The 9,097-nt window shown below is 38.6% G+C and overlaps 1 long non-coding RNA gene across 1 annotated transcript; it reads right to left on the bottom strand.

Annotated features, from left to right (window-relative positions):
* Positions 1-2,600: 2,600 nt before the first annotated feature.
* On the bottom strand, positions 2,601-7,579 carry LOC119054724 (uncharacterized). The gene is made up of 3 exons (XR_008389662.1): positions 7,435-7,579; positions 5,231-5,345; positions 2,601-4,492 (listed from the first exon to the last, which is right to left on the bottom strand). It is a non-coding gene; the product is annotated as an uncharacterized LOC119054724 (long non-coding RNA).
* Positions 7,580-9,097: the final 1,518 nt, after the last annotated feature.

The raw sequence follows: 9,097 nt of genomic DNA, 5'->3' as shown, positions 1-9,097 counted from the left end.
AGTATGGCCATTTTGATAATGTTAATTCTTCCAATCCATGAGAATTGTACATGCTTCCATTTGTTTGTGTCTTCCTTAATTTCTTTTTTCAGTGTTGTATAGCTTTCTGAGTACAGGTTTGTTTTTTGTTTTTTTTGTTTTTTTTTGTTTTTTTTTTTTTACCTCCTTGGTTAGGTTGACTCCTAGCTATTTTATTTTTCTTGTTAGTGTATCAAATGAAAATTTTCCCTGGACTTCTGTTTCTGATGTTTCATTGTTGGTGTGCAAAAATGCTTTTGATTTCTGAATATTGACTTTGTACCCACTGTTCTGCCAAATTCACTTATTAGGTCAAGCAGTTTTTGGGTGGAGTCTATAGGGTTTTCTATGTACACTATCATGTCATCTGTAAACAAGGACAGTTTTGTTTCTTCCTTTCCAATTTGTATATCTTTTATTTCTTTTTCTTGTCTGATTGCTGTGGCTAGGACTTCCAGTACTATATTGAATACAAGTGGTGAAAGTGGACAACCTTGTCTTGTTCCTGATCTTAGTGGGAAAGCTCTAACTTTTTGTCCATTGAGTATGATGTTGGCTGTAGGTCTCTCATACATGGCCTTTATTAGGTTGAGGAATTCTCCCTGTATTCTCACTTTGCTAAGTGTTTTTTATCACAAATGGGTGATGTACTTTATCAAGTTCTTGTTCCACACCTATTGCTATGATCATGTGATTTTTGTCTTTCATTTTGTTTATGTGGTGTAGTACATTTTTTGATTTGTGAATATTTTATCATCCTTGCATCCCTCAGATGAATCCCACTTGGTCATGGTGTATGATCTTTTTAATGTATTGCTGGATGCGATTTGCCGATATCTTGTTGAGGATTTTAGCATCTATGTTCATCAGCGATATTGGCCTGATGTTTTCTTTCTTAGTTATGTCTTTATCTGCTTTGGGAATTAGGATGATGCTGGCTTCATAAAAAGAGTTTGGGAGTCTACTGACTTCTTGAATTTTTTGAAATAATGTGTGAAGAATAGGAGTTAGCTCTTCCTTAAATGTTTGTAAAATTCTCCTGTGAACCCATGTGGTCCAGAGCTTTTGTGTGTTAGAAGCTTTTTGATTACTGCTTCAATTTCATCAGCTCTTATTGATCTGTTCAGACTTTCTGCTTCTTCTTTGTTGAGTTTTGGTAGATTGTATTCTTCTAGAAATGTGTCCATTTCACCTCGGTTTTCAAATTTTTTGGCATACAGTTCTTTATAGTAATTTCTTACAATTCTTTGTACTTCTTAGGTATCAGTTTTAATCTCTCCTCTTTCATTTCTGATTGTGTTTATTTGGGTCCTCTCTCTTTCTTTCTTGATGAGCCAGCTTAAAGGCTTGTCCATTTTGCTTATCTTTTCAAAGAACAAACCCTTGGATTCACTGATCCTTAGAATTGTGCTTTTAGTCTCTGTGTCATTTAATTCTGCTTTTATCTTGGTTATTTCCTTCCTTCTACTAGCTCTGGGCTGTCTTTGTTGTTGTTCCTCAAGTTCTTGCAGTCATAAGGTTAGGTTTTTTATTTGAAATGTTTCTATCATTTTTAGGTTGGCCTGTATCACTATGATCTTTCCTCTGAGGACTGCCTTTGCTGTGTCCCATAAGTTTTGGGTTGCTGTGAGTTCATTTTCATTGGTTTCCAGAAACTTTTTTATTTCTTCCCTAATCTCATTCTTGACTCATTCATTGTTTAATAGCATGCTAGTCAATCTCCATGAGTTAGTGTGTTTTGGTTTTTTCCTTGAGGTTGGTTTGTAGTTTCAGTCCCTAGTGGTCAGAGAAAATGTTTGGTATGATTTCCATTTTTTTGAATTTGTTGAGGCTCGTTTTGTGTCCTATCATATGGTCTACCTTTGAAAATGTTCCATGTGCTTTTGAAAAGCATGTGTATTTAGCTTCTTTGGGATGAAGGGCTCTCTATATATCAGTTAAGTCCATTTAATCTAGGGTGTTGTTCAATACCACAATATCTTTGTTGATATTTTGTTTGGAAGATCTGTCCATTTTTGACAGTGGGGTATTAAAATCCTCTACTAAAATTGTGTTGCTGTCAATATCTTTCTTGAAGTCCTCCAAGATTTTCCTTATATATTTGGGTGCTCCTATGTTGGGTGCATAATATATTTATAATGTTTATGTCTTCTTGGTAGATTCTTCCCTTGAGTATTATGAAGTAATCTTCTGGGTCTCTTTTTATAGAAGGTTTTTTGAAGTCTGTTTTGTCTGATATGATTATTGCTACCCTGGTTTTTTCCTGTCCATTTTCTTTGAATATATGTTTCCAACTCTTCACTTTCTGTCTGTGTAGGTCTTTTTTTCTGAGGTAAATCTCCTGTAGGCAATATATGTATATGTCATGTTTTCTTATCCATTCCACTATTCTGTGTCTTTTTTAGGGGGGATATTTTTTTATTTTTTATTTTTTGGGTTTTTAAAATATATACTTTATTGATTATGCCATCACAGTTGCTCTATTTCCCCCTTCATTTCCCTCCACCCTGCACACCCCCTCCTCCACCATTCCCCCTCTTTAGTTTATGACCACATGTCTCAAGTTCTTTAGATTCTATATTTTCCCTACTATTCTTGTCCTGCCCCCTATCTATTTTCTACCCCTCTGTCTATGCTACTTATTTTCTGTACCTTCTCCCCCCTTCTCCTTCTCCCACTCCCCTGTTGCTAACCCTTCATGTGATCTTCATTTCTATGGTTCCACTCCTCATCTAGCTGTGCTCATTTTAATCTTGGCTAATGTAATTATGATGTGCCTTAGTGTGTTCCTTCTTGGGTCCCAATTCTTTGGAACTCTCTGAGCTTCCTGGATTTCCTAGAAGTCTATTGCCTTTGCCAGATTGGGGAAATTCTCCTTTATTATTTGTTCAAATAAGTTTTCCACTTGTGGTTATTCTGTGTCTTTTCATTGGGGCATTTATTTCATTTACATTTAAGGTTAGTATTGATAGGTGCTTATTCATTGCCATTTTTTCATGCCTGTGTTCCTCTTACTTTAACTGCTTTTATTCCTGTTCTTAAATCAAATCTCCTGCAGAGACAGTTTTTAGAAGGTATATTATTTGTGGCTTCTTTTGTCCAGGAAGCTTCATATTTACCCTTCAATTTTAATTGATAGCCTTGGCGGATAAAGTAGTCTTGATTGCAGTCCTCTGGTTTTCATTACCTGGAGTATTTCATGCCATTTTGTTCTGGTTTAGACCATTTCCATTGAGAAGTCAACTGCTAGTCTTATTGAGGCTCCAATTTGTTACTTCCTGTTTTTCCCTTGCTGCCTTTAAGATTCTCTCTATCTGGGAATTTTGCCATTTTTATTGTGATATGTCTTGAAGTGGGCCTCTTTGGATTCCTCTTGATTGAGACTCTCTGTGTTTCCTGAATTTGTGTAACTTTTTCTCTCATCATATTAGGGAAGTTTTCCATCATTACTTTTTCAAAAAGGTCTTCTATCACTTGCTCTTCTCCTTCTCCTTCTGGTATCCCTATTATATGGATTTGATTATGTTTCATATAGTCCTGCATTTCCCATAACCCTTCTTCATTCTTTCTGAGCCTCTTCTTCTTGTCTCCCTGATTCTGAGTGCTTTTTTCTACCTTGTCCTCCAACTCGCTGATCCGATCCTCTGCATCATTAATCCTGCTTTTGATTCCTTCTACTGTGTTCTTCAGTTCAGAAATTGTATTCTTCATTTCATCTTGGCCCTTGTTTATCATTTCTATTTTCTTTTTCATGTTGATATAATTTGCAGTGTGTTCATTGTAGTTCCCCCTGTGGTTTCTTGTAGCTCATTGTGAGCCCTTTGAACTTCCTAATAACCAATGCTTTGAATTCAATATGTGATTGCTGACTTGCCTCTATTTCATGTAGCATTCTTTCTGAGGCTTACTCCTTTCCTTTATTTGGGGAATGTTTCTTTGTCTTCCCATTGTTTGTGAGACTCTTCTTGTTAGCTTCAAATTCTTAAATTGATTTGTTCTGGCTTTCTGGATTTATGGTGTGAACTTCTGTGGTATAATGCCTGTGAGATTCAGTGGTGTAGTCTCCTTGATCTCCCAAGCTCACTGGTCTTGGGCTGTCCTTTAAGTTGGCTCTGTGTTTGTCTTTGGGTTTTGATTGTTTCAGGGTCTTTCTTTTGTGGGTCCTTTCCACCAGCTGGTTAACTGAGGGTCACTCTGTCCACTATCTTTTGTATTCTATTGAGCAGGTGTGGGCAGGTTGTGTTGAAGCTGGTTCTTCCATGTGCACAAGGTTTTGAGGATTCTCTGTTGCTCTTTTTCAGTTGTTTGTACTGGGTTGTTTCTCCACCATTTAGTTGTATTTCTGGATAGGTCCTGGGTTGAGTTAGTGTGGCTTCCACTCCCTCCTTCACCTTTTTCCATTGCTATCTGTTGGTGGTTCCTTTGTTGTTGGGTTTCCTCTTCCAGCAGGTATCCTGGTATTCACAGCTTCCTCCTACTCATTTTTGTGAGCAGTTGGAGGGGGAAAGGCAAAAATGGTTTAAGACAGGAAGAGTGGGTTTTATGATATTTACAGTACCAGCCCATAGAGAAGAGATAGGAAATCCTTTGAATATGTATAGTGTTAACCATGATATTTCACCTGTCTAGCCACTTTTTAGAAATGGTGGAATGAAAATAAGACTCTTGTTTGTGGGGGAAGGAATGTGAGTTTGATCTAGTAAGCAGTGAGGTTGTAGAAGTTCAAGTTATGAGACAAAGTGAGAGTAAAGGATAGAAAATAGGTGTAATGTGTGAGAGAATAAAGTTAACCATAATAGCAATCGAGTTCAGGAAACCATGAAGTGACTAAGATTTGGGAGGGGTGCTGTGTAGTATTTACAATAGTATGGAACAGCTATTATTTACAATAATAATGGAGTAACAATCATATGACAGAATTTATGTGATGTGGATAACCAGAATAGGAAGTATAGGGCCTAGAGGAGTGTGCTAATAGAACACAAATGAAGTGAAAGAAAGTAAATTAACAACACACTATGAAAGAGAGAACAAGGGAAACCAGTCAAGCAATGCAATTTAACCAGCTAAGAGAGGGACTAATCAGAAAGAAAACAATACTAATACTAATTAGTACGATACAAACGATACTATTAACGATTAACGATACAAAAGTACTAATAAAATAAAAGATGTAAGAATAATGAAAAAATATAATACAAATATGCAATACCTTGCAAATTGTCTGTAGTAGCAAAGTAAAATTTGTCTCACTGTCTCAGCTGTTGGGATGCCCCTTCCTTGGGTCCATTTCTGGTCTTTGCATAGTTCCACGTTTTTTTGTCTCACTTGTGGGAATTGTATTTTTTTAAAAAGGAAGGAAGAAGAGACAAAAAAGGGAAAGAAAGAAAGAAGGAATAAAACAAGGAAGAAGGAAAAAGAGGAAGAAGGAATTTAAAGATAAAAAATTAAAAAATAAAGAATTTTTAAAAAGCCTCGTGCTGATTTCAAACTGGCCAACCCAGTTTTGCTGTTCTTCCTGGCTGCAGCAGGCTGAGGGGTGATTGATTTCACTTTTCTCCCCTCCTGATCAGCAATCAGCCTTTAGCCCAGTTCCCCAGTAACCTCTAGTCTGAGCTGGCATTCTCCCTGGGGCTTTTCGTGTGGGCTTGAGGCCTTTATCAGAACATACTCTCCCTGGTTTGCAGGCCAGTGTGCTTGGCTTGGCTGCCTCTGGTCCCTCAGGTTCAGACATGCACTCTTCCCAGGGCTATGGAAGTGTGTGCGGGGCCTTCTGTGCCACCTTGGTAGTGCTGCACTGCTGGGTGTGGAGAAGGCCAGAGTAGCTGCTGCAGGAGAATTCCCTAAACAGTCGCCAAGTGTCTCTTTTTTCACTTTTTCTTTTTGAGAAATCCCTCCTATTCAAGCTTGCCTCTCCATACAGAGGCCCGGCCTCTCACACAGCCCACCTCTCCAACCAGACCAGGGACTATCCAGATCTGGACCATCACAGCCCAACTCTCAACTCTCAACTGCCCCAGCCGCCATCCACAGACTCTGTAGGTGATCACAGCCCCTGTGTGTTTGTCACTTAGTTATTATTCCCCTCTTTGTGACTTCAAGCAACCTAGTCTCTCTTGGTGCTGCTCAAACCTCATTTGGCCAGTGAGGGAGCCATTGACCCAGCCCTTTCCCAAGAGCCCTGTGGCAGACCCAGTGGGTGCCGGACCTGGGGCTACAGCTGCCCCAGGAATCTTATTGTCCTGAAATACTCTCCTTACAGTCTGATTTTTCAATGTCCTCTATAATTTTTGGTCTCTAATCTTCATATATGCTGGGGTACTTTTGGCTGTTTGCTCAGTTCCTTAGTAGATCAGCTAGGTATTTCACCTGTGTGCAGGGAGTAGTGGGCTCTGCTCCCACCTACCTGGCCTCCATCTTCCTCAGGCAGAATTCTGAATAGGAATAGAGTAGACGGAAACACTATTTTTTCTCTCCAACATCTTTCTTCATTCACAGCACAGTATAGTAACATCATAGCATTTAAAGCAATGCCTACAATAATTGTTAATATTTACTAAACTTTATAAAATTTCTGTAAGCAATTAATCTATAAAATATACATAGTTCTACATACATTTGTGGAAAAATGATCTTGTTAGTGATTATAAAGTAATGATACTTTCTATTTTCATGCTACCCATATATAGCTACACACATTCTCACAAAATATGGTAAAATATTTATAACTGAGCTCAATAATTGGTATATGTGAGAAATATTTTAAGAAAAAATGGGAGAAAATGGCTCTCAAGAGGAAGTTATCATTGAATTATTGTAACACGGGCATTTTGATGTGGTATTCCGGGATCTGAGAGTTCCTGAATACCAGGAACATGATAAAATAACACTGTGACAAATTTTACCAGGAAGGACTTGTATGGGTCATAAAGCAAACCTTCCACCCCTGTCACTGCCTCTGCAGAACAAGGGTTGTCACTGCATTTCTGGTGCTGATTAACACCCCTCAGAGTGTCCATTCTGACTAGTCACTGGCAATGCAAAGCCAATGGATTTTTCTTGTGTCTTTGGCTTGGGTTTGTAAGTTGACTTCCCCCTTACTTATCTTTTCATTGTTTTTATCTCCAGAGTCAACTTTTTCAAGTGCCTCTGAATTCCCTCCCTTGCATTTCAGATGGAGACACCAAAATAAGAATATCTCAGGATCAACTCTCCTTTACCCGGTCACCAGACAAAACAGTGCACATAACCTGCAAGCTGTCTGGGGTTCCCCTTGAGAATGCCATTGTGCACTGGTATCAACAAAAAGAAGGGGAGCCCTTGAGACGAATCCTTTATGGCTCAACCAAGAATAATAAGGATGACCAGCTAAATCCCCGCTTGGAGACATATAGGAAAGATGATGGAATCTTTTACCTGATAATCAATAATGTTGTCAAGTCTGATGAAGCCACCTACTACTGTGCCTGCTGGGATCTCACAATGCCACAGAATCAAAAGAACCTGTAAAAAAACCTTCTCTGTTACTAACTCTCAACTCTGGTTACACTGAGCAACCACAAGAGACCCTTTAATGCCCTTAATCTTAAATTCAGAAACTGTTGAGACAGGCAGGGCTCTTAGGACGTGTTCAGCACAGTGTTGACACTTGAAATGAGGAAGCTGGGGCCAGCTCATAAATGGTAAACAATTTGTCCAAAGCCTGTTAAACCACAGAAACAGGGCTCCTACTTATGTTTCAGATTTGCAGTCCAGTGCCTTTTCCTGTCTCTCTGATGGTCAGTGTCGAATTTCTTTTAGCAAAATTGTATTTTTTTCAAAAGGAAGCTACAGCAACTAACTACACCTTGTCTTCAAAGTGAGGTCCCTAGAATGTGATAAGGTCTGATATGTAGGCAAAGTGACTTCCCACTGTTAAGAGATGACAGTCAGCAGGGGATGGACTCCAAGCTCCATCTGTCCCTATGTTATTTCCCCATGACTATGTACTACCCTCTACCTCTGTAGTTTCCTATCAATTCTGAAATACCCAATAGTTGAATAGTTTCCTGGCATAAACATCAATTATGTGAGAGGTGAAGATTAGTTTATCATGAATATACTTGTAAATGTTTGCCAGTTACAGAACAACCTGCTGAACCAAGGTTCAAATTCCCTGCTCTTTACTCTGACCTGACACCTAACCTAACTGCATGATTGTGCACTTGGTTCCTAATTTGATAGCCCTGACCTGCTTTCTGTATTGTTAGTCTAGGGACCTTTTCATGTCCAAGGTCTTAGCAGCCACAGCTTGAAAACAAGTGCAACAGTAGGAACAACAACGTAACCATAACATTACAGCTAAAAACCTCTCTTCTTGGATGTCTAATAAGTATCCAGAACGCAATTATTGATGCTAATATCCTTCCCTCACCTCAACCCCCACAATTTGTATTATTTTTCTCCATGAACTTTCCTGTCTCAGGAAAGTACAAAGGTATATTGTATCACTGAACACAATACCAGGGATGTTTTGTCAAGCAGATGGTGTTTTCTTAATTTTCCTATGTCTTTTACTTTATCTAGTAATGAGAGAAAAATAGATGACAAAACCTGAGAATTCTTTAAGTTTTCCCCATGATACGAAATCTGATAAAAGAGACAGAAGACCCTGGGAACTGTGGTTTCCGCAGCCAGAATGTAAACCACAAACCCAGCCAACCCCAGGGGCACCACCTAAGTCTAGAACTGGCTTTCCAGACAGAGCTCCCAGAGTAAACCCTTAGATCCAGTGCAGAGAACTGCCACTCCTCTCTCTCTCTCAAATTTAATGTAAGTTTAGAAACTCTATTTATTTTCTAGCTGACAAGTGCAGGACAATCAACAAACTCATGAGAGAAATAACCACTTAATCCAAACAATATGTATAATTTGAACTGTGTGGCCCAATTGTTCTCATGGACATTTTAATCTCCTAGTGTAACTCATGGACAAGTGAAAAGAAGCTAACTTGTAGAATTTAATTCAAAATTCCAATTAAACTAGAACCAGTCCTCACATTTGCAAAAATATAATCTCATTAGTGAGATGCTTGTATTGA

This window comes from Artibeus jamaicensis, unplaced genomic scaffold (genome assembly GCF_021234435.1).
Source record: "Artibeus jamaicensis isolate MK-2021 breed Jamaican fruit bat unplaced genomic scaffold, CSHL_Jam_final contig_924, whole genome shotgun sequence".
NCBI lineage: Eukaryota > Metazoa > Chordata > Mammalia > Chiroptera > Phyllostomidae > Artibeus > Artibeus jamaicensis.
The sequence above is the reverse complement of the archived record's forward strand: the minus strand, read 5'-3'. Positions and strand labels throughout refer to the sequence as shown.